General features: G+C 40.2%; 1 long non-coding RNA gene across 1 annotated transcript; it reads left to right on the top strand.

Moving 5' to 3' along the window:
• Positions 1-6749: 6749 nt before the first annotated feature.
• LOC143852531 (uncharacterized) lies at positions 6750-7301 on the top strand. The gene is made up of 3 exons (XR_013236790.1): positions 6750-6988; positions 7067-7150; positions 7235-7301. It is a non-coding gene; the product is annotated as an uncharacterized LOC143852531 (long non-coding RNA).
• Positions 7302-7588: the final 287 nt, after the last annotated feature.

The following is a 7588-nucleotide window of genomic DNA, read 5'->3' as shown; positions in this document are numbered from 1 at the left end:
TATATATAGAGAGAGAGAGAGAGAGAGAGAGAGAACTATTGGTGAGCTTGAGCGCACCAAACTTTCGTGCGCTAAAGTGAGAAAAGAAGCTTCCCATTGGCTAGTTTTTAGTGGGCCACTTTGAACGAAAAAAGGTATCCTTTTAACGGAAGAGCTTTCTTCTTCGAAAATCTAGGGTTTCTTAAATGCACACCCCTCTCGTCTCTGCTTCTCGCCCCTCACGGCGGATCTACTTCCTCCACGACCCAACCTCCCTCTACGGCCTCTATTACACGACGCGTCTGCTTCTTCTCCGTCCAGTTTAGTGCCAATTTTTGTTTTTTTTTTTCTTCAAACCGCGTTTTTTTTTCTTCTTATCTTCTTCACAAGGGTTTCAACATACAAAAACCCAAAACACAGATTTTGTATTTAATCAATTTGATATCTTCTATTGATGGTTTTGATGGGAACTTAGGATTCCAGTTTGTTAGAGAGGTATTGCTGAAGATCGTGATTACATTTGGAGTGAGGGTTGCTAATGTGGAATTTGAGCCCATATCAGGGGCATGGTCAGGGAGAAAGCACTCATCTATTTAAATTTCTTTTAAATCACTGTAGGTAAAGCATATTAGATTTGGATTAGGAACTGCACATTGGCTGTTTGACATAATTCCTCAAAAAAGATTTTTTTTTCTTGGAATGTTATGATTAGTGCTTAGAGAGAGGAAATGGATTTTAAGCAAAGGTTTTGATGTTTTCTTGGAATGTGATGATTATTCATGGGGTGGTTTAGACAAAGAAAGTGGATTTTATTCTATGCAATTACTGATAGTGTCGAAATGTGGGGCAAAATTGATTTGGATTTTGACGAAATGGATGACCAAATAGTTTTTGAAAAGTCTTTCATGTTGCTTTTTTCATAAGCTATTGGTATTCTGTTGTCAAACATGTTAAGCATTTTCCTGATTGAATAAGTTAGTAGATTCACCTGTTGCAATCTACTAATGAAGATTTTATTTTTACGTTAGTTAAAAGAAATTTGAAAGAATATTTTACACCTCATTTCTCATTGTTTAATTAGGGGTGCAACTCAAATTTGAAAGAATATTTTACACCTCATTTCTCATTGTTTAATTAGGGGTGCAACTAGGGTTGAGCTTTTATCATAAAATTGGGACGGGTCCGGGTTGATTCAAATTCATTTTTAGCAAAAGTTCAAACCGAAAGACAACGAGTGGAATGTACAAATGTTGTATTATATTAAGCCTTAATTGTACACATGTGTGCCTCTATGTGAATCTAAAAGAATCCTCACCATCGATATTGAGGGTTTTGTATGCCTAGTAGTTCTGACTATAATTCCTTTTTTATTACTATATCTAGTGAATTTCATCTCCGCCGCCACTTAGTGCATCGTGAGAAATCAGACCATTCACTTTTTCATGAATGACTAAGACTAAGAAAACTATTTTAGTTAGACTAATCTCCATCATTCATGGGAATGTGAATGGGTCGATTTCAGTTTCAGGCATAGTTGCGATGGAGGTGAAACCGTGAAAGAGTCTTCAAAACAGCCGGCCTTGGTTATTGCTTATGTTGGTCCTTGTGATTCTTCGAGCCAGTGGCTGTAATTTATCTCCACTGTCCATATTGCCTTGCAAAAAAATCTATTGGCTCAGTACAAGTAGCATAGCACAATATCAACCACTAGTGTTTTGTGTGAAATATCACAGCCATGCCTTGAGAAATTCCAATATAGCACATTCAACAACCTAGGTCGGCCGTTTGTAATTTATTTTTTTAACGAAGTCTTGACCATTGAGCAAGAGGCTCAATCCCTATAGGCCTCACCCTTATCAAAACATCGGCTGTAAAATGATGGGTCTTACGTATGCTATACTTGAGGTTTTAAAAAAATCCACTATAGAAAAAATTCCATGCAAAAAATTTAATGAAAAATTTTCCATGGATTACATTTTCCAAAGTAAGGCCTATCAAATGAAAAGATCAGAACAATCAAAATATGGTGGAACCCACAATAATAGTGAGGCCAATTCATTTGCACCCTGCCGCAGCGTTCCACCATTTCCCAAAGGCTACCGTTATTGACACCACTATATTTTAATAATTGCACAAACTCAGTTTGTATTTTCCTCTTTAACAGGCTTTCAATCGCAGTACTAATAGGCCATTGGTAGCTTTTCAAATTATAAAAGACAAAATGAGTTACTGCAATTATCAAAACATGGTCGTACCAATATCACTTGCCATTCCCAAAATCTTTTATTGACAAAAACACCCTCACACATCATAAGCCGTTTCAGAGACTGGACCGACTATTTGTACCCTTCCTGCAAAATCAAGGGACCTTTTTTAGTAATTTCACCAATACCAGAGGTCCAAAACCTCTGAAAGAAGCCCCCCTGCTTTTTTGGCCTATTTAATGCCTCCTTGTTCCTCCACCCTCTCTCTTTAGCCATGGCCTTTCCTCAACACCATTTCCAACAACAACCCAAATCCTTCAGGTATTTCAAAATCCCTCCCTCAAATCAAACATAAAAATCTATTTTTTCCTCTCCTTCATTTCACACTACTGATTTTTTTTCTCCTTTTTTGTTAAACAAAAAAAAAATCAGGAATCTCTTGACCGTCGATGGCCACGTCTCCGCCCCGATCTCATTTTTCAGCGCTCCAAATTTCACCGATCAATCTCATCCTCAATACACCCCTTCCTGTAATCTCTCTCTCTCTAGGAGTAGCGTTTTGGGTTTGGAAAAATTGTCAACTGGTGACAGAAAAATAGGAAAATAGTGAATGGGTGACACCCTTTTGAAAGTTTGTGAACGGAGGTCGAAATACGTTTTCTGACATGCCATTTTACGTAAATACCCTTAAGAATGAAAAACCCATTGTACAAAGGGTTTTTTTTTTAACTGTAGAGAGGCTTTTTGTCTCTTCGTTTTTAACTGTAGAGAGGGTTTTTTTTTTCACTTTTACTCCGTTTTAACCACCTGAAACCCATCTTCTCCGGCGTGAGGTGTGACCGGCGTGAAAACTCTCATTTTTCTCTGGAGTGGTGCGGTTTCCTGCATTATTCCGAACCTCTCTCCTCTGTTATCAAGTTTATTCCGGCGAGGGGTTCATTTATCTCCGGCGAGGGCTTCATTTTTCCGGCGAGGGGTTCATTTTTCTCCGGCGAGGGGTTCATTTTTCCGGCGAGGGCTTCATTTTTCTGACGAAGGATTCATTTTTTCCGGCGTGGGCTTTATTTTTCCCCCATCCCCATCGTGCAGGTATGTTAGGGTGTCGTATTTCATATTTTTTTACATTTTTTTTTCGTTCTATTAAGCTACCTTTGTGCTTTGTGGTGTAACATTATCAGTATTTGGACGTCTTTACATGTCTAGGGTTAAAATTTTTTTTTTGTTCCCTATTTTCTTTGATTTTGACTGTGGAGAACCCCCTTTTGATAATCTCTCATTCTCGGTGTTGAGAATCTCCTTTTGAGATTCATAATATCCCTTTTTCAGTGTTGAGAACCCATTTCCAGTGTTGGTACCCCCCTTTTCCAGTGTTGGGATGCTTTATATCCAGTGTTGGGACCCCCTTTTGAGGTTCATAATCCCTCAATTTAAGTGTTGAGGACCCCCTCCAGGTAGATTGATAATCCCCTCATTTCCAGTGTTAGTAACCCTCTCTAGGATGTTGATAATCCCCCATTGCCAGTGTTGAGAACCCCCTCTAGGTAGTTCATAATGTCCCATTTGCAGTGTTGGGAACCCCTTTTCAGGCTGATAATCCCCCACTTTCAGTGTTGAGAATCCTTTCTAGGTACATTGATAATCCCCCTTCTCCACTGTTAAAAACCCCCTATTGAGGTTGATAATCCCCCATCTCCAGTGTTGAAAACCCCTGAAGGGAGGTTGATAATCCCTATTGCCAGTGTTGGGAACCCCCTGTTGAGGTTGATAATCCCCATTCTTGTGTGTTGAGAACCCCCTGTGGTTGATAATCCCCCTTCTCTTCTGTTGAGAACCCCCTGTTGAGGTTGATAATCCTCATTGTCCAGTGTTGATAACCCCCTCCTGAGGTTGATAATCCCCATTCTCCAGTGTTGAAAACCCCCTCAAGGGAGGTTGATAATCCCCATTTCCTGTGTTGAGAACCCCCTGTTGAGGTTGATAATCCCCTACTCCAGTGTTAAAACTCCCTATTGAGGTTGATAATCCCCCTTCTCTAGTGTTGAAAACCCCCTCAGGGAGTTTATAATACCCATTTCCAGTGTTGTGAATCCCGGTTGAGGTTGATAATTAATATTTGTAGTGTTGAGAACTCCCTTTTGAGGTTAATAATCCCCCTTCTCCAGTGTTGAAAACCCCCTCAAGGGAGGTTGATAATCCCCATTTTCAGATTGTTGCCAATCCTCTTTTAGATCATTGTTCATATAGTAATTTTTGGTATGGTTTGTACACTTGAGAATCACATATTTGAGTTGCGAACCCCATTTTAAGAAACAGGAACTTACATTACAATTGATTATGTTCTTTTTTTGTGACAGTTATATAGTTGGATTGGGAGAAGGCAAAGTCTACAATGAAGACGCGTGTAAGTGTAGTCCTTTTTGTTCTCGTTTTAGATTGTTACTCAATAGAATGCTCTTTTATTCTCTAATTGTGTTAATAGGCAAATGAGAGCCGGAGTCGAAAGTGTAATAGGAAGCCCGGAATGGGTTTAAAGAATGAGGAGATTAAAATGAAAGGTGGTAAGGGGAAAATAAAATTGAAAGTTGGGAAGGCAAAAATGAAAAATAGAGGCCAGAAGAAGAAAGTTGAAGTGAAAGGTCAGAAGATGAAAACAAAAGTGAAAGTTCAGAAGATGAAAAGCAACGTGAAAGGTCAGAAGAGTGAAGTGAAGGCGAAACATGTAAGTGTATTTGATTTTTACAGTTTTAATCTAAGTTACTTGATAAAAGTTGAAGCTCTGATTATGTATGTTGTTTTACAGGATCCATATGTCCCTGCACGATGTTCTCCATCGTGCTTTATTAAGGAGATGCGGAGTACACAGTTCAGGCAGTCCCACTATGATGCTATAGGCAAGACCCCTTTCAAGGACTTCATCAGCCTAGAACAGAATCCACTAGAAGAGGCTGTCATGCATAAGCCTCTAATTAGAGCACTACACAGTAAGTGGGATCCGGCGACGAAGACATTCATGCTAGGAGGTATCGCAGTTCCATTTAGGGCTAGCGATGTTGCATTGGCTTTAGGCCTTCCCCTTAGAGGGAAAAAAATTAATTTGGCGAGGGTTCTGTGGACGGACAAGAGTAAACCCACTCCTTTACTGCCTGGGTGGCCATTTCGTAGAGGATCTGTTCTGGCATCTGACCTTTCTGTGCAAATCAAGGCCTTAGTTGGTCTAGAGGACCAACCCTCCATAGAGACTTGTGTGAAATATGCCGTGCTACACCTATTCGCTACTGTGTTATTCACTCAGGCTGCACATCGGGCCGACCAGCTGTTTTGGCCCTATATCGATGATTTAGAGAAGATGTGCGACTATAACTGGGGGGAAGCAGTATACAATTGGTTACTCGAGTATTTAAACGCATCCGTCGCAGGGGGAAAATATCTTGGAGGTTGCTCCCTGACATTGCAGGTATCATGGCCTCTGCAATAGTTTGCCTTTTTATTTATCTTCCTATTAATAAAATATTAACAAAGTCTGTCTTGTGTGTGCAGGTGTGGCTTTTCGAGCACACGAAGTTGTGGATACCAAAAAATCCAGATGCTTGTCCACGTATTCTGAAGTGGAAGTCGAAAGGAAATGAAGCGAATAAGTACTATATGATTGAGCAGGGGAAGATAGAGAAATCTGAGGTGAGACCCTATCTACTAGATACCATTTTAGATAGTCTGTAATATTTTCTGATCTAACAACTTTCTCAAATCGTTAGGTAGTGGTGACATTGACGCCACGAGAGGACGAACTGCAGTACATTCCTGAGCAGGTATCGCAATGGACCTCTTTTTATATTATGTTTTATTTAACCTGGTAATGTTTACAAATTTTGTGTGTTGTATCCCTTATTTGTATATTAGGAAGCCGAGGAAGAAGGAATCATTGGGCAGGGAAAACCATTAGGGCAGTCACCTACTTTCCCAACATTGATCGCCACACCTGCGTTTGAAGGAAGGGATACTGTAGTTGAGGAGGGTGGTCAGGAGGGTGGTCAGGAGGGTGCTGAGGAGGCCAGTGAGGATAGGAGGATAAAAATAGAGTGGGAGAAGATAGGAGAGGCATGGGACAATATAAAAAAAGAGAGGGGACAGAATGAAGAGGAGAAGGAGAGGTTAAGAAGAGTCAGGGTGGAGATGGAGGCGGAGAAAGAGAATTTACGAATACAGATTGCAGCTAAGAGGAAAATTATACATTAGGAGTGGGAAGCGATGAGAAGACAGGAGGGAGACAAAGCTGAAATGGAGAAGGAAGAATTGAGGAAAGATGGGGAAAAAAGAAGAGAGGAGGAAGATATGGAGGTCATAAATGTGATGAGTCAGGCTGAAGATGTTGGCTTCGTAAATGAAGCAGTTGTAACAGGAGCGTCAGATGTTGTTACCATTCTCAATAGCCCTGAGGGTAAAGCGAAGAGGAAGGGGACGGAAAAATTAGGGAGCATTGAGAGGAGAGTGAAAAATCAGAGAAGGGATAGGAAACCAAGCTACGCCAAGAGTAACCCCTATACAGTACCCCCAGTGACAAAGAAAAAAAGTGAGAGGGCAACGAAGAAAGTAACACGGAGGCGAACTGATCTCATTGAGAAGTTGAAAAAACAAGAGCAAAGGCAAGTACACTTGTTTTCAATTAACCATTATTCAAAGTTAGATACTTGGTTCCTCTAACCTTTGTATATTTTTGCAGTCGTATTGTCATGACCGTTGACGGGGTAAAAGTCTTGGCCGAGGATCTCGAAACGTTGTGGAACCTTAAAGGAGTCCTCAGTGGCCAAGTAAGTGTCATTTTTTAAATTAAGTGTTGTCTTCAGTACCCATTGTTGAGGTAATTAAGAAATTTTTTTGAGTTGTAGGTGTTGGATGTATATGGGAAGTATTTGTGCGCCTCCAGCAATGCCTTGACTGGACGGATTGTATATATTCCTTCGTCAGTACATGTAAGAGGCTTTTTTGTAGCTATACATGTTACTTTACAACTTATCCATGATTTAGTTTTCCACAAAATTCATTTCATTGTACAGGGATATAAGACTTCAGGGCGTGATTTAATGGATGACAAACATAAGTTGGAGTCCGATCGGTTGGCGAATGAGCTATTGCATCGTACAGTTGACCATATCCCGTCAGAAGATATTGGGATGATTTTAATCCCATGCTGTCAAGACTTTCATTGGGCTCTTGTGCTTGTTGATATGGTGAATAAAAAGATGGTCGAGTTCAACTCAATGGAAGGGGACTCATTTCAGGAGCGAGCATCTCCCACTGTAAGTAAATTAACATCTTCCGTAACATTTAAAGTTACTTCCATATGTATGACACTCAATATTCCTTCGTTGTCTTAAATTCAGGTAGCATTAATGAAGGAATATTTGAAG

The sequence above is a fragment of the Tasmannia lanceolata genome, unplaced genomic scaffold (assembly GCF_043159265.1).
Source record: "Tasmannia lanceolata isolate RefF3 unplaced genomic scaffold, GAP_Taslan_0.1 ptg000019l, whole genome shotgun sequence".
Taxonomy (NCBI): domain Eukaryota; kingdom Viridiplantae; phylum Streptophyta; class Magnoliopsida; order Canellales; family Winteraceae; genus Tasmannia; species Tasmannia lanceolata.
This window is presented reverse-complemented; position numbering and strand designations above follow the sequence as displayed.